The sequence below is a fragment of the Mycteria americana genome, unplaced genomic scaffold, assembly GCF_035582795.1.
Source record: "Mycteria americana isolate JAX WOST 10 ecotype Jacksonville Zoo and Gardens unplaced genomic scaffold, USCA_MyAme_1.0 Scaffold_37, whole genome shotgun sequence".
Classification (NCBI taxonomy): Eukaryota; Metazoa; Chordata; class Aves; order Ciconiiformes; family Ciconiidae; genus Mycteria; species Mycteria americana.
Window position 1 is genome coordinate 1,826,963 of NW_027445624.1, and position 8,558 is coordinate 1,835,520.

At 54.5% G+C, this 8,558-nt stretch overlaps 1 pseudogene; it reads left to right on the forward strand.

Annotated features, from left to right (window-relative positions):
* The first annotated feature begins 5,873 nt into the window (after positions 1-5,873).
* On the forward strand, positions 5,874-6,848 carry LOC142403506 (olfactory receptor 14A16-like; annotated as a pseudogene).
* The last annotated feature ends 1,710 nt before the right edge of the window (positions 6,849-8,558 follow it).

Consider the following 8,558-nt stretch of genomic DNA (forward strand, 5'->3'; position numbering starts at 1 on the left):
AAGGCAGGCTTAGGCTGCGGCCCCACTGATCACCCCAGCTAGCTGTCAGCTGTGCAAACCTACCCAGCAGCTTGAGGTCTCCAGGGAATTAGAAAGGCTTCTTAGGCAGTGCTTTGAGGTCATCAGAAGCATGGTGGCAGAAACCAGGTGAGGGCTGTGCTCTGCAGCAGCTGGGCACCATCTCCCTAGCCAGCCTAGCCTGGGATGAGTGGAGGTGGCCACTCAGACAGGGCTTCCTCTCAGGGAAGCTGCAGTCCAGGTGGAGGGCAGGAAAGTCTGTACCCCACGCTCCTGGGTGGAGGAGGGTGCAAGCTCCACCTGCGCAAGGTGTGCTCTGGTGGAGTCCCTCAGGCAGCGGGTGGAGGAGCTGCGGGAAGCAGTCAGGAGGTGATGCTGTATAAGAGAGGCGGAACAAGAAATAGACAGAATCTTATTTGAGGCATTGCAAGAAGAAATATTGGAAGCCCTGTGAGAGACTGAAAGAGTTAATGTCTCAAACATTGTGGCGAGGCAAGGCGCTATTTGCATGGCGCCTGCAGGTCGGCGAGCACGGGGTGGGGGAGAGGGGGAGCAGGATGTGCGGGATGTGGAGAGCTCGTCGGAGGATGCACGGTTCTGGGTTCCGCCGGACCTTACCATGTATGGCCAGAGGTCACAGAGTTGATCTGAGGAAGGGGCTTGCAACCACCCGAGAGACCCCTTGTGACCACCCCCTCCCCCAGCACCTGCGCAGAATCACAGAATCACAGAATCACAGAATCACAGAATCATATAGGCTGGAAAAGACCTTTAAGATCATCGAGTCCAACCATAAACCTAACACTGCCAAAAACCACCACTACACCATGTCTCTAAGCACCTCATCCAAACGTCCTTTAAATACCTCCAGGGATGGCGACTCAACCACTTCCCTGGGCAGCCTGTTCCAATGCTTTATAACCCTCTCGGTGAAGAAAAATTTCCTAATATCCAGTCTAAACCTCCCCTGGCGCAACTTGAGGCCATTTCCTCTTGTCCTATCACTTGTTACCTGGGAGAAGAGACCGACCCCCACCTCTCTACAACCTCCTTTCAGGTAGTTGTAGAGAGCAATGAGGTCTCCCCTCAGCCTCCTTTTCTCCAGGCTAAACAGTCCCAGCTCCCTCAGCCGCTCCTCATAGGACTTCTGCTCCAGACCCTTCACCAGCTTCGTTGCCCTTCTCTGTACACGCTCCAGTACCTCAATATCCCTCTTGTAGTGTGGGGCCCAACACTGAACACAGCATTCGAGGTGCGGCCTCACCAGTGCCGAGTACAGGGGATCATCACTTCCCTAGTCCTGCTGGCCACGCTATTTTTGATACAAGCCAGGATTGGATACAATCCTGGATACAATTTTGGATACAAATTTGCATACAATTGGATACAATCCTGGATACAATTTTGATACAAGCCAGAAGATGGAGATCTTTCTAGAACAAGAACCATGTCAGTCCTGAAGGGGCGTACCTGGACGTGGGGATTTGCTTATAAAAGACACACCCTCCAGGGAACCACACGCGCACCCACCACTGGAGGATTGCCACGTCTGTCATCATCATCACGGGATCCAAGGGTGGTGATACTTTTTCTTTCTCTTTCCTCCTCTCTTTTCCTTTCCTTTTCTCACTTCTCTCTCCCTCTACTCTTCCAATATATGCAAGTTTGGGATAAATTGTGACAGGTTGCCCGGAAAATCGCTCCATTGCCAAATTGCCTCTGTTTGTTCGTTGAGCTCACCAGTTCGTTCAGTTTGTCCGTTTGTGGAATTCGCCAGTTAATAAAGTTGCTGGCCAGCCTGTTCCTCTGAGTCATTGTCGTGACTGTACCGACCACGCGGCTCTTTCGAGCAGAGATCGGCTTTTGTCGGTACACAAACCGTCGGGGAATCGAAAAGATTCACCCCTCTCGCAACCCACCGAGTGGGACAAGACAACCCCATGGCACTGACCTCCAAGGACTACCAGGCAAGGAGTGTCAACAGTGAATAGACAGCATCTTGGAGAAGGAGGCACCATGGTCTCTGGTGACCCATGGCAGCAGGATATCACGTCCAGCCGTTTCCCCCTATGTACCAACCAGCAACAGATACAAAGTCTTGGCAGTACATGAAGCCAATGGGCAAGATTCCCAGGGAGAAACCTCAGCAGTTGCCCATCCCATAAAGGAGCTCCATCCATCTGAGCTGCCCCTTCACACAGGCCATACTCTGTCCTCATCTTCCCTGCCACTCTCTCCTGCAGAGCCTATATCCCTCCACTGCTGCAGCCCAGTTGAACAAGTTGTCTCGCCACATCTCATTTCATTCCAAAGTGTCACAGCGCTCAGAAGCTTCAGCTCCGTCTGTGTGTGCTCCAGCTTCTCCTGGCTGTGCACATTGGGGCTCAAGAGCTCAGCACCTCAGCTGTGGCAAGAGATGGTGCTGGCTATCCCAAGCACCTCGCGTAGCACTATTCGCCTTTCTTAGGGCATTAAAAGAGAGCCCGGAATTAAAGAAGGTCTCCTCAGTTCAGAGATTTGGATATGTCTATGTTTTGCAGTAACTGGTGCTCTAGTAAACACACTGGAAGGAGCCGAGAAGGGGCTGTGCCATGGTGTGGTGTTGGAGTTCAGATGATGGCACACTGGCACCAGACCCCTTTGGGAGGCCCTGGGGTGTCTGTCCCACGCCAGCTCCAACAGGGCACAGCTTTCCTGGAGGCCCTGTGCTGTGTTTGCCTGCAGAATGGAGTTGTATTAGGCACTCCAGGCAGCTGGCCAGGCAGTGGAGGCTTTTTTTAAAATGTAGTTAAAATGAGAGCCCTGAAATAAATAAGATGTCTTCAGTGCGGGGATGTGGACATGTTAAGATATTTTAGTGGAATCCCTCAGGCAGTGGGTGGAGGAGCTGCAGGAGGAAGTCAGCAGGTGACGCTGTCTTAGAGAAGGGGGTGGCTTTGCAGTGACTGGTGCTCTAGTAAATGCACTGGATAGAGAGAGACCCGGGTCTCCTTCTGGTGCACTGCTCTGTTTGGTCAGCTCAAGAGCTCTGTGTGCTCCAGAGATATATGTGACAAGGTGCACGCAGGTGCCCTAAACGTACAGGTCGGTGTCATTTAGGATGGCCAAGGAAATCCCCCTTCCACCTCTGGACCTCAGCTGATGCTCGGGAAGGATGTGGATATTCTCAGAGATTTTCCATCACAGCTTGCAAACACTTGCACACGTCTTAGACCAACCCTGGCCCCTCAGTCATCACCAAGTGTCTGTGGGTGAGCAACTGAGCGCCCACAGAATAAAGACGAGGGGCTCAGAGCAGGGGCTCACCTGCAGGCAACGCTTTTGTGCACCCCTGAACTGAAGCAAAAGGAATCCCATCTGCTGTGGCTGTGTGGGGTGCATGGAGGGAGCTGAATCGTGCTTCTTCCAGCTGGGAAGGAGATGCCTACATTGCCTCAGCTGCACCACTGCCCAGCACAGGGGAAGCCAAGCCCTCCCTGTCCCTGTCTGTCTGTCCTTCGTCTTATGGGACAGGACCTGCGGTGTCCAGAGGGGAACATTTACACCTCTCGCAGACAACCATGCTCTGGCAGGACAATTTCTGCTGCAGGAATCAGTCCCCCTCCAATGTTTAGAGAGGCACCATTAGTGATGCTTTTGTTGACTCCAAAGTACATTCCCCAGGGATGATCCTGCTGCCTTTCGGCGGTGTCAGCCCTGGAGCCCCGGGGACACCTCGAGGGAGCCCAGAGGGGGCAGAGAAAGTGGCGCCTTGGGTTGGTCCTCTGCTGCTGAGCTGCGGTGGGGTCCTGAGACGGAGGAAGCTCACGGCAAGCATGCAGTGCTTCATGCAGACAGCTCTGCCCAGGAGCAGATGCTCTGCAGAGCACAGCAGGGCTGAGACACTGCCTGCAGGCAGCAAGGGGAGATAGATGACAGTTTAAAGGCAGTGTGGAGTGGGAGGATGCTGAGAGCTCACTGGAGGAGAAATCTTCACAGCCCTTAACACAATAAGTTTCCGGCTACAGGGCCACCAGAGTATGCTGGAGGGGTCTCCTAGAGCTGGCAGATCCCAGAGCAGGTAGGATCTGGCAGGATGGCTCTCCGGGTTTCCTTAGTGTGCAGACAGACCAGCAGGGCTTCCCTGCTGCACCCTCAGAGGGACAGGGCATCACAGCTCCCTTTTTGCAGGGAGGGTTGCAGGGCTGTGCAGCCAGGTGTGCACCCAGGGGTGCCCAGGGCTGTCCTTCAGAGCAGGGTCCCTGCACCCCAAGGGGCTGTGTGCCGGGGAGGGACTCTGCTGCCTGCCAGGGTCAGCACTCAGCCTGCCTGCGGGTTTCCCCACAGTGCTGTGGGGAGAAGCTGGGGGTGGAAGGAGAGACCCCCCTTCAGCAGCACAGGATCCTTCTGCTATTGAGAAGGTGCTGCATGTCTCAGGGCTGCTCACAGCTCTACATCTGCCCCCAGGACATTTCTGACTGCTCTTTTGAATAAGGACACCAAGGCAGCCTTTATTTGAAAGGGAAGGTGTCTGTGTTTTGACGTTTCTCCTCTTGCTTGTCTGCTTAGGCGTGGGAGATGGGAATTGATTTCTCTGTGCTGCAGAAGGCACTGAGACTGCAGTTCTTGTTAGGACTTGTCTGAGCTTCTCCTTCACCCCTGCACACACAGAGATGCCTCTGGTCGGTGCCCTCCTGCCAGGAGGTGTCTGCAGGGCGGAGGTGAGCACATAGTGAGTGGGATGGGTTTTGTGTGCATGGACGGGGAGCAGATGTGGGGACAGAGAAGGAGCTCCCGGCAGGTACAGCTCCAGACAGCTGAGACATGGGCAGGGAATGGGAGGACAGTACTAACAGAATAGTCTGGCAGGGCAATGGGAGCACCTGCCTGACAGCCTTTAATGTCAGGGTTTTCAGATCATGAGTCAGCTCCTTGTCAGCCGGGCCTCCAGCAACGCAGACTCTCCTGGCTGCCACTATGTCCCTTCCTGGCATTGCTTCCCCTTGCCAAAGCACTGTGATATTTCTCCTTGTGTCTCCAGTTGCCCATGCTTCTGCTGCTCTGGTTTTGTGGCTCTCTGGGGATGGGGATTTCAGCTGCAGCTCAGACACTCCCCCTGTGGGTCCTGCCATGCAGATGTCTCCATGGTAGGAAGATGTCCAAGCCCCCTTCTAACCAGTGGGGCTCTGGGCAATGCAGTGCATGGGGTGGGAAAAACTGACTCTCCCCTTTAGGAACTCCACCTTTAGGATATCCTAACGGAAGAGCACAGCTCTCCATCAAGGTCTTTGTCATATCTGGGTGCCCAACAGAGAAGACGGGGAGTAAGTGGGCGGTCGCGTGTGGGCAGCTGGAATGAGCCTGAGCCTGAGACCAGGACTGACGGACACACCGGCTGGCTTCGCTCTGCACTAAGGGACACTCCCTTTGCCTCCCAGGACCCTCAAGACTTCACCTGGAGTGCAGTACAAATGCCAGGGTTGTCTACCTCCAAGAAATGCTCCTGCAATGAAACAGGCAGCTAGAAGAAAATCAACAGCCAACACTGTTCTGCAGTCAAGTGAAGGGAGAGTGAATATGCTGTGAAATCCACCACGACTTGAGTCCATCACAGGTCACTCCTTGTTCTTATTTAGCTGTTGCTGTAGGGCAGGACTGACTCCCCCAGAGCCCACTGCAGAGTCCTGTCCTCCCAGTGGCACCCTCAGCCACCACAACCCAGCGCTTGTGCAAGGGAGCTGCTCAAAGGTCTCTGAAGGGGAGAGGCAGTTTGGGAGGTTAAATGAAAAATGGCTTTGATTTTGCTCAGAGAAGTCTCCCCTAATTTCTCACTGCCTTTTCCTCCTTGGACAGTGCCCCGTACCCAGAGGCAGAAAATGGCCAACAGCAGCTCCATCACCCAGTTCCTCCTCCTGGCATTTGCAGACAGGCGGGAGCTGCAGCTCTTGCGCTTCTGGCTCTTCCTGGGTATCTACCTGGCTGCCCTCCTGGGCAATGGCCTCATCATCACCACCATAGCCCGTGACCACCATCTCCACACGCCCATGTACTTCTTCCTCCTCAACCTCTCCCTCCTCCATCTGGGCTCCATCTCCACTACTGTCCCCAAATCCATGGCCAATTCCCTCTTGAACACCAGGGCCATTTCCTTCTCGGGATGTGCTGCGTAGGTTTTGTTCTTTCTCTTTTTCATGTCAGCAGAGTTTTCTCTTCTCACCATCATGGCTGATGACCACTACGTTGCCATCTGCAAACCCCTGCATTACGGGACGCTCCTGGACAGCCGAGCTTGTGTCCACATGGCAGCAGCTGCCTGGGGCAGTGGTTTCCTCTATGCCACGCTGCACACTGCCAATACATTTTCACTACCACTCTGCCAAGGCAATGCCATAAACCAGTTCTTCTGTGAACCTCCCCAGATCCTCAAGCTCTCCTGCTCCACCTCCTATCTCAGAGAAGATGGGGTTGTTTTGATTAGTGCTTTTCTATTTTGGGGGTGGTTTATTTTCATTGTGCTGTCCCACGGGCAGATCTTCAGGGCTGTGATGCGGATCCCCTCTGAGCAGGGATGGCACAAAGCCTCTTCCACGTGCCCCCCTCACCTGGCTGTGGTCTCTCTATTCCTCAGCACTGGCATGTTTTCCAACCTGAAGCCTCCCTCAATCTCCTCGCCAGCTCTGGACCTGGTGGTGGCAGTTCTGTACTCAGTGATGCCCCCAACAGTGAACCCCCTCATCTACAGCATGAGGAACAAGGAGCTCAAGGTTGCCCTGAGGAAACCCATTGGATTCATTTCAGCAGCCATAGGCTGCCTACCTTCCTCTGCAAATGGGTTCCTCTGTGTGTCGTGACAGGCCAAGCCTGTCTTTCCTTTCTTTGCTTTTTTTTTTCTAAATTTTTCCTCTTGTGATGATGTTGTCTACAAGGAAACGTCATTATTCATCCCCTCCTCCCAATGTATGCACCTGTCTCGTGTGATGCGGAGACTTTGTGTAAATGAGGAGCCAGGCCATCTGTGTATTTAAGCAAAACAAATGAACCTGCAGTATCGTCCTTGTCCAAGATCCATCCTCAGTGGAGCAAGAATGAATGGGAAACTAAAACCCCTTTCTGGCCGCACCAGCTCGGGGCAGGCTGCTGTGTCCCTGGGGCAGCAGGAGCAGCCTGAGGACCCCCAGAGCCAGGGCTCTTGTACTGGCTTGGGGAGAGGGGATGGCACGGAGGGGCTGCAGCCCTCTTAGGATCTCCTGGAGAGGACAGCAGAGGACACAGGGTGCCATTGACCTCTGTTTCCCTGTGCTACGGATGTCCCCCATGTCTGGGGCTGACCCCCAGCAGCTGCTGTGCCCTTCAGAGGGGCTGGGGCTGTGGTGTGAGTGCCCAGAGGTCTGCAGCACCCTGCGGTGGGCACTGCCGTGGGGCCGGCTGAGACTGGGCTGGGCAGAGGGCAGGGCAGGTGGAGAGAGGACAGGGGAGGTGGGAGAGCTTGGACACAGCTGGCCTTGGCTAGATCATGCCCAGGAGAGAAAACCATCAGTGTATAGCTCGTGACCATGCAGGGTGAGGGCACACACCAGTGGGTTTGGGCTGCAGAGCCTGGTCTCATGGAGGGGCTTGAAGACATCCAGGTTCAGAAGAGCGGAGAGTGGTCTGTGCCTTTGGTGGCATGGACAGACCAGGAAGGTGGCCCAGGGCACTTGTCAGCCCCCAGCCTCTCTCATCGGCCATTTCCATGCTCACCTTGGTGAGGTTTACTTATTGCTCGTTAGAGACCAAGGCGGAACAAGGAAAATGCAGGGCTGCTGCTGAATGGGGAGGGTGATTTAGTAACTGCGGACACAGATGGGGCTGAGGGACTCAATGCCTTCTTTGCCTTAGGCTTCACTGGAAAGGTCTCCAGGACTCTGTGCTTAGGGAAAGGGTTCAAGGAGGAGGAGCCCACGTATTGGCAGGAACCTCAGGAAATCCCACAAGGACAAATGTCAGCTTTTGCCCCTGCAATGGACTTAACCATGGCACTGGCACAGGCTGGGGCCATTGTGGCTGGGGAGCGGCCCTGTGGAGAACGTCTTGGTGGTCAGCGATCTGGGCAGGAGGCAGTCATGTGCCCTGAAGCCAGGGAGGCCAACAGCATCCTGGTCTGTATGACCAGGAGCATGGCCAGAAGATTGAGGGAAGGGATTATCCAGCATACCGCATGCAGCTTTGGGACCCTCAATACAGGTAAAATGTTGGCAAGCTGGAGGAGCTTTAGCAAAGGGCCCCCAAGATGGTCAGGGCCTGGAGCATTTTGCCTTTGAGCAGAGGCTGAAGGAGCTGAGTTTGTTCAGCCTGGAGAAGCCTACCAGTACCTACGAGGAGGTTATGGAGAATAAAGAGCCAGGCTCTCCACCATGGGGCATGTTGGGAGGATGAAAGATAATGGGTGTTGGGTGAAAGAGCAGATATTCAATCTGGAGATAAGGAACAGATTTTTCATCAGTCTCAGGGCTAGTCCTGGGTATGGTGGCCATGAGCCCTGCCTGCCCTCCTCCCTGGCACAGTCGGTTGGGTGGCTGTAA